Here is a 7,523-nt window from a genome sequence, read left to right as displayed (position 1 = left end):
AAGGAGATGGGGTATGTCTTGCAACAGGTGGAGGAGGAAGAGATCATTGAAGAAGAATAAGTGGCTGAAGAGTTAGAGAAAGTTAAATAAGAGGTGGATTTCAAGCTTGAGAACACTTCCACACCAAGTGACATTGTTGATAATTTTGTGGAAGTTGTTGAACCTTCTTCCATTGGGCTTGAAATTGAGATCAAGGAAGAAGATGCACAACCTCCCATGTCGTTGGTAAGCAATGAAGAAGAGATTGAATTGGAAGGAAGCTACCAAGAAAAAGAGGTTAAAACTAAAGAAGCTTGTGAAGAGGTGGAGATAATCAAAGAAGAGCACAAGGGAGTGGAACTTGCAAGACCATTGGAGACATCCCTTCCTAAGTCACCATCCAATTCAACATTCAAGTGGGTAAAACTCTTATCCCTAAGCTTTATTATCCCACTTGAATATGGTTTGCTTGAAAATGATGGTCAACTTAGAGCTCTTTGTGGATTGAAGAGTAAGAAAGAGTCATGTAGTGGTTGGAAACATCATTCTAGGTTCATTATGGTTGCATGCTCAAAGTTTGATTGCAAGGTTTAGTGTGGAACTAAATTGCATGGGTCTAGGAGAATATTTGTGTGCTTAATTGAGAATTCTAAGGTCATGCCACCCAAGTGGAATCATGATTATCAATTTGAAGATGGGTGCAAGAACAAGGTTTGGGACCCTGGTATTCATCTCAATAACCAAAATTCTTGGGGTCTTGTCATCTACCTAAGCTTACTTGAACGCCTTGTGCGCCTGGTGCACGAAATTGTGATCATCAATGGCGCCATCAACATGGTACGCTCAATTGCAATCTCAACTCTTTATCACAACTTCGCACAACTAACCAGCAAGTGCACTGGGTCATCCAAGTAATAAACCTTACGCGAGTAAGGGTCGATCCCACGGAGATTGTTGGTATGAAGCAAGCTATGGTCATCTTGTAAATCTCAGTCAGGCGGATTCAAATGGTTATGGAGGATTGATAATTAAAAGATGAATAAAACATAAAATAAAGATAGAGATACTTATGTAATTCATTTGTGAGAATTTCAGATAAGCGTATGGAGATGCTTTGTCCCTTCCGTCTCTCTGCTTTCCTACTATCTTCATCCAATCCTTCTTACTCCTTTCCATGGCAAGCTGTATGTTGGGCATCACCGTTGTCAATGGCTACAGTCCCGTCCTCTCAGTGAAAATGTTCATCGCGCTCTATCACAGCATGGCTATTCATCTGTCGGTTCTCGATCATGTCGGAATAGAATCCAGTGATTCTTTTGCGTTTGTCACTAACGCTCCACAATCACGAGTTTGAAGCTCGTCGCAGTCATTCAATCCTTTAATCCTACTAAGAATACCACAAACAAGGTTTAGACCTTCCGGATTCTCAAGAATGGCCGCCAATGGATTCTAGCTTATACCACGAAGATTCTGATTAAGGAATCCAAGAGATATCCACTGAATCTAAGGTAGAACAGAGGTGGTTGTCAGGCACACGTTCATAGGTGAGAATGATGATGAGTGTCACGGGTCATCACATTCATCAAGTTGAGGAACCAGTGATATCTTAGAAAAAGAATAAGCTGAATTGAATAGAAGAACAATAGTAATTGCATTAATACTCGAGGTACAGCAGAGCTCCACACCTTAATCTATTGTGTGTAGAAACTCTACCATTGAAAATACATAAGAACAAGGTCTAGGCATGGCTGAATGGCCAGCCTCCTAAAGAGGGTTCAATCATAAAAACATGATCAAAAGATGATTCGAAGATTCAAAGATTCTTCAAATACAATAGCAAAAGGTCCTATTTATAGAGAACTAGTAGCCTAGGGTTTACAGAAATGAGTAAATGATGTAAAAATCCACTTCCGGGCCCACTTGATGTGTGCTTGGGCTGAGCATTAAAGCTTCCATGTGTAGAGACGTTTCTTGGAGTTAAACGCCAGCTTTTATGCCAGTTTGGGCGTTTAACTCCCACTTTTGTGCCAGTTTCGGCGTTTAACACCGGGAATTCTGAAGCTGACTTGGAATGCCTATTTGGGCCATCAAATATCTGGCAAAGTATAAACTATTATATATTGTTGGAAAGCCCTGGATGTCTACTTTTCAACACATTTGAGAGCGCGCCAATTGGGCTTTTGTAGCTCCAGAAAAGCTACTTTGAGTGCAGGGAGGTTAGAATCCAACAGCATCTGCAGCCCTTTTCAGCCTCTGAATCAGATTTTTGCTCAATTCCCTCAATTTCAGCCAGAAAATACCTGAAATCACAGAAAAACACAGAAACTCATAGTAAAGTCCAAAAAAGTAAATTTTAAATAAAAACTAATAAAAATATAATAAAAACTAACTAAAACATACTAAAAGCATACTAAAAACAATGCCAAAAAGCGTATAAATTATCCGCTCATCACAACACCAAACTTAAATTGTTGCTTGTCCCCAAGCAACTGAAAATCAAATAGGATAAAAAGAAGAGAATATACAATGAATTCTAAAAACATCTATGAAGATCAGTATTAATTAGATGAGCGGGGCTTTTAGCTTTTTACCTCTGAACAGTTTTGGCATCTCACTTTATCCTTTGAAGTTCAGAATGATTGGCTTCTATAGGAACTCAGAATCCGGATAGTGTTATTGATTCTCCTAGTTAAGTATGATGATTCTTGAACACAGCTACTTTATGAGTCTTGGCTGTGGCCCGAAGCACTCTGTCTTCCAGTATTACCACCGGATACATACATGCCACAGACACATAATTGGGTGAACCTTTTCAGATTGTGACTCAGCTTTGCTAGAGTCCCCAATTAGAGGTGTCCAGGGTTCTTAAGCACACTCTTTTTGCCTTGGATCACAACTTTATTTCATTCTTTTTTTTTCTTTTTGTTTTTTTTCTTTTTTTTTTGTTTTTCTCTCTTTTTTTTTGTATTCACTGCTTTTTCTTGCTTCAAGAATCATTTTTTTAAGATTTTTCAGATCCTCAGTAACGTGTCTCCTTTTTCATCATTCTTTCAAGAGCCAATATTCATGAACAACAAATTCAAAAGATATATGCACTGTTCAAGCATATATTCAGAAACCAAAATATTGCCACCACATCAAAATAATTAATCTGTTATAAAATTCAAATTTCATGCAATTCTTCTCCTTTTCAATTAAGAACATTTTTCATTCAAGAAAGGTGATGGATTCATAGGATATTCATAACTTTAAGGCATAGACACTAAGACACTAATGATCATAAGACACAAACATAGATAAACATAAGCATGATTTTTCGAAAAACAGAAAAATAAAGAACAAGGAAATTAAAGAACGGGTCCACCTTAGTGATGGCGGCTTGTTCTTCCTCTTGAAGATCTTATGGAGTGCTTGAGCTCCTCAATGTCTCTTCATTGCCTTTGTTGCTCCTCTCTCATGATTCTTTGATCTTCTTTAATTTCATGGAGGAGGATGGAATGTTCTTGGTGCTCCACCCTTAGTTGTCCCATGTTGGAACTCAATTCTCCTAGGGAGGTATTGATTTGCTCCCAATAGTTTTGTGGAGGAAAGTGCATCCCTTGAGGTATCTCAGGGAATTCATGATGAGGAATTTCCTCATGCTCATGTCTATGAGTGGGATCTCCTGTTTTCCTTGAGCTCCTTCAACACAGATATCCATGAGGACTTGGTTCAACCTTTGATCAAAGTTGACCCTTCTAGTGTAAGGGTGTTCATCTCCTTGCATCATGGGCAAGTTGAATGCCAACCTTACATTTTCCGGACTGAAATCCAAGCATTTCTCCCGACCCATTGTAAGCCAATTCTTTGGGTTCGGGTTCACACTTTGATCATGGCTCTTGGTGATCCATGCATTGGCATAGAACTCTTGAACCATTAAGATTACGACTTGTTGAATGGGGTTGGTGAGAACTTCCCAACCTCTTCTTCGAATCTCATGTCGGATCTCCGGGTATTCACTCTTTTTGAGTTTGAAGGGGACCTCGGGGATCACCTTCTTCATGGCCACAACTTCATAGAAGTGGTCTTGATGCACCCTTGAGATGAATCTCTCCATCTCCCATGACTCGGAGGTGGAAGCTTTTGCCTTCCCTTTCCTCTTTCTAGAGGTTTTTCCGGCCTTAGGTGCCATAAATGGTTATGGAAAAACAAAAAGCAATGCTTTTACCACACCAAACTTAAAAGGTTTGCTCGTCCTCGAGCAAAAGAAGAAAGAAGATAGTAGAAGAAGAAGAAATAGAGGAGATGGAGATGGCCTTGTGGTTCGGCCAAAGGAGGACAAGTAGTGTTTAGGTTGTGTGCAAATGAGATAGGGGTTTATATAGGGGTGGAGAAAGGTGTATGGTTCGGTTATGAATGGGTAGGTTTGGGAGGGAAAGTGGTTGGAATTTGAATGGTGAGGTAGGTGAGGTTTTATGAAGGATGGATGTGAGTGGTGAAGAGAATAGTGGGATTTGATAGGTGAAGGGTTTTTGGGGAAAAGTGGTTGAGGTGATTGGTGAATGGGTGAAGAAGAAGAGAGAGGGTGGTGGGGTAGGTGGGGATCCTGTGGGGTCCACAGATCCTGAGGTGTCAAGGAAAATTCATCCCTGCACCAAGTGGCGAGCAAAAGTGCTCTTTATGCCAATTCTGGCGTTAAACGCCGGGCTGGTGCCCATTTCTGGCGTTTAACGCCAACTTCTTGCCCTTTCCTGGCATTTAACACCAGTCTGGTGCCCCTTTCTGGCGTTAAACGCCCAGAATGGTGCCAAACTGGGCGTTAAACGCCCATTTGCTGCCCTTACTGGCGTTTAAACGCCAGCAAGATCTTCCTCCAGAGTGTGCTGTTTTTCTTTCTGTTTTTCATTCTGTTTTTGCTTTTTCAACTGATTTTGTGACTTCTCATGATCATCAACCTACAAAAAACATAAAATAACAAAGGAAAATAGATAATTATAACATTGGGTTGCCTCCCAACAAGCGCTTCTTTAATGTCAGTAGCCTGACATTGGGCTCTCATGGAGCCTCACAGATAATCAGAGCAATGTTGGAACCTTCCAACACCAAACTTAGAGTTTGAATGTAGGGGTTCAACACCAAACTTAGAAGTTGGTTGTGGCCTCCCAACACCAAACTTAGAGTTTGGCTGTGGGGGCTCTGTTTGGCTCTGTTTTGAGAGAAACTCTTCATGCTTCCTCTCTAAGGTAACAGAAGGATATCCTTGAGCCTTAAACACAAAGGATTCTCCATTCACTTGAATGATCAATTCTCCTCTGTCAACATCAATCACAGCCTTTGCTGTGGCTAGGAAGGGTCTGCCAAGGATGATGGATTCATCCATGCACTTCCCAGTCTCTAGGACTATGAAATCAGCAGGGATGTAATGGTCTTTAACCTTTACCAAAACATCCTCTACAAGTCCATAAGCTTGTTTTCTTGAATTGTCTGCCATCTCTAGTGAGACTCTTGTAGCTTGCACCTCAAAGATCCCTAGTTTGTCCATTACAGAGAGAGGCATGAGGTTTATACTTGACCCTAGGTCACACAGAGCCTTCTTAAAGGTCATGGTGCCTATGGTACAAGGTATTGAAAACTTCCCAGGATCTTGTCTCTTTTGAGGTAATTTCTACCTAGACAAGTCATCCAGTTCTTTGGTGAGCAAAGGGGGTTCATCCTCCCAAGTCTCATTACCAAATAACTTGTCATTTAGCTTCATGATTGCTCCAAGGTATTTAGCAACTTGCTCTTCAGTGACATACTCATCCTCTTCAGAGGAAGAATACTCATCAGAGCTCATGAATGGCAGAAGTAAATCCAATAGAATCTCTATGGTCTCAGTGTGAGCCTCAGATTCCCATGGTTCCTCATTAGGGAACTCATTGGAGGCTAGTGGACGTCCATTGAGGTCTTCCTCAGTGGTGTTCACTGCCTCTTCCTCCTCTCCTAGTTTGGCCATGTGGATCATGTTAATGGCCTTGCATTCTCCTTTTGGATTCTCTTCTGTATTGCTTGGAAGAGTACTAGGAGGAAGTTCAGTAACTCTCTTACTCAGCTGTCCCATTTGTGCCTCCAAATTTCTAATGGAGGACCTTGTTTCAGTCATGAAACTTTGAGTGGTTTTGATTAGATCAGAGACCATGGTTGCTAAGTCAGAGTGGTTCTGCTTAGAATTCTCTGTCTGTTACTGAGAAGATGATGGAAAAGGCTTGCCATTGCTAAACCTGTTTCTTCCACCATTATTGTTGTTAAAACCTTGTTGAGGTCTCTATTGATCCTTCCATGAGAGATTTGGATGATTTCTCCATGAAGAATTATAGGTGTTTCCATAGGGTTCTCCCATGTAATTCACCTCTTCTATTGAAGGGTTCTCAGGATCATAAGCTTCTTCTTTAGATGAAGCGTCCTTAGTACTGCCTGGTGCAGCTTGCATTCCAGACAGACTTTGAGAATTCAAATTGACTTGCTGAGTCAATATTTTGTTCTGAGCCAGTATGGCATTCAGAGTGTCAATCTCAAGAACTCCTTTCTTCTGATTCGTCCCATTGTTCACAGGATTCCTTTCAGAAGTGTACATGAATTGGTTATTTGCAACCATTTCAATTAGTTCTTGAGCTTCTGTAGGCGTCTTCTTCAGATGAAGAGATCCTCCAGCAGAGCTATTCAATGACATCTTGGACAGTTCAGACAGACCATCATAGAAGATACTTTCTGAAAGCATGTCAGAGGGACACTTTCTGATCAATTGTTTGTATCTTTCCCAAGCTTCATAGAGGGATTCTCCTTCCTTCTGTTTGAAGGTTTGGACTTTCACTCTAAGCTTACTCAATTTTGAGGTGGAAAGAACTTTGCCAAGAAGGCATTGCCTAGCTTTTCTCAAGAGTTCAGGCTTTCTTTAGGTTGTGAGTCCAACCATATCCTAGCTCTGTCTCTTACAGCAAAAGGGAATAGCATAAGTCTGTAGACCTCAGGGTCAACCCCATTAGTCTTGACAGTGTCACAGATTTGCAAGAATTCAGCTAAAAACTAATGAGGATCTTCCAATGGAAGTCCATGGAACTTACAATTCTGTTGCATTAGAGAAACTAATTGAGGCTTAAGCTCAAAGTTGTTTGCTCCAATGGCAGGGATAGAGATGCTTCTCCCATAGAAGTCGGGAGTAGGTGCAGTAAAGTCACCCAACACCTTCCTTGCGTTGTTGGCATTGTTGTTGTTTTCGGCTGCCATGTCTTCTTCTTTGAAGATTTCTGTTAGATCCTCTATAGAGAGTTGTGCCTTAGCTTCTCTTAGCTTTTGCTTCAAGGTCCTTTCAGGTTCAGGGTCAGCCTCAACAAGAATGCTTTTGTCTTTGCTCCTGCTCATATGAAAGAGAAAAGAACAAGAAAATATGGAATCCTCTATGTCACAGTATAGAGATTCCTTGAGGTGTCAGAGGAAAAGAAAATTAAAAGGAAGTGGAAAAAGAATTCGAACTTATCAAGTATGATGGAGTTCGAATTGTGCATTGAGGAGGAGTGTTAGTCCATAAA

The sequence above is a fragment of the Arachis stenosperma genome, chromosome 10 (genome assembly GCF_014773155.1).
Source record: "Arachis stenosperma cultivar V10309 chromosome 10, arast.V10309.gnm1.PFL2, whole genome shotgun sequence".
Taxonomy (NCBI): Eukaryota; Viridiplantae; Streptophyta; class Magnoliopsida; order Fabales; family Fabaceae; genus Arachis; species Arachis stenosperma.
This window is presented reverse-complemented; position numbering follows the sequence as displayed.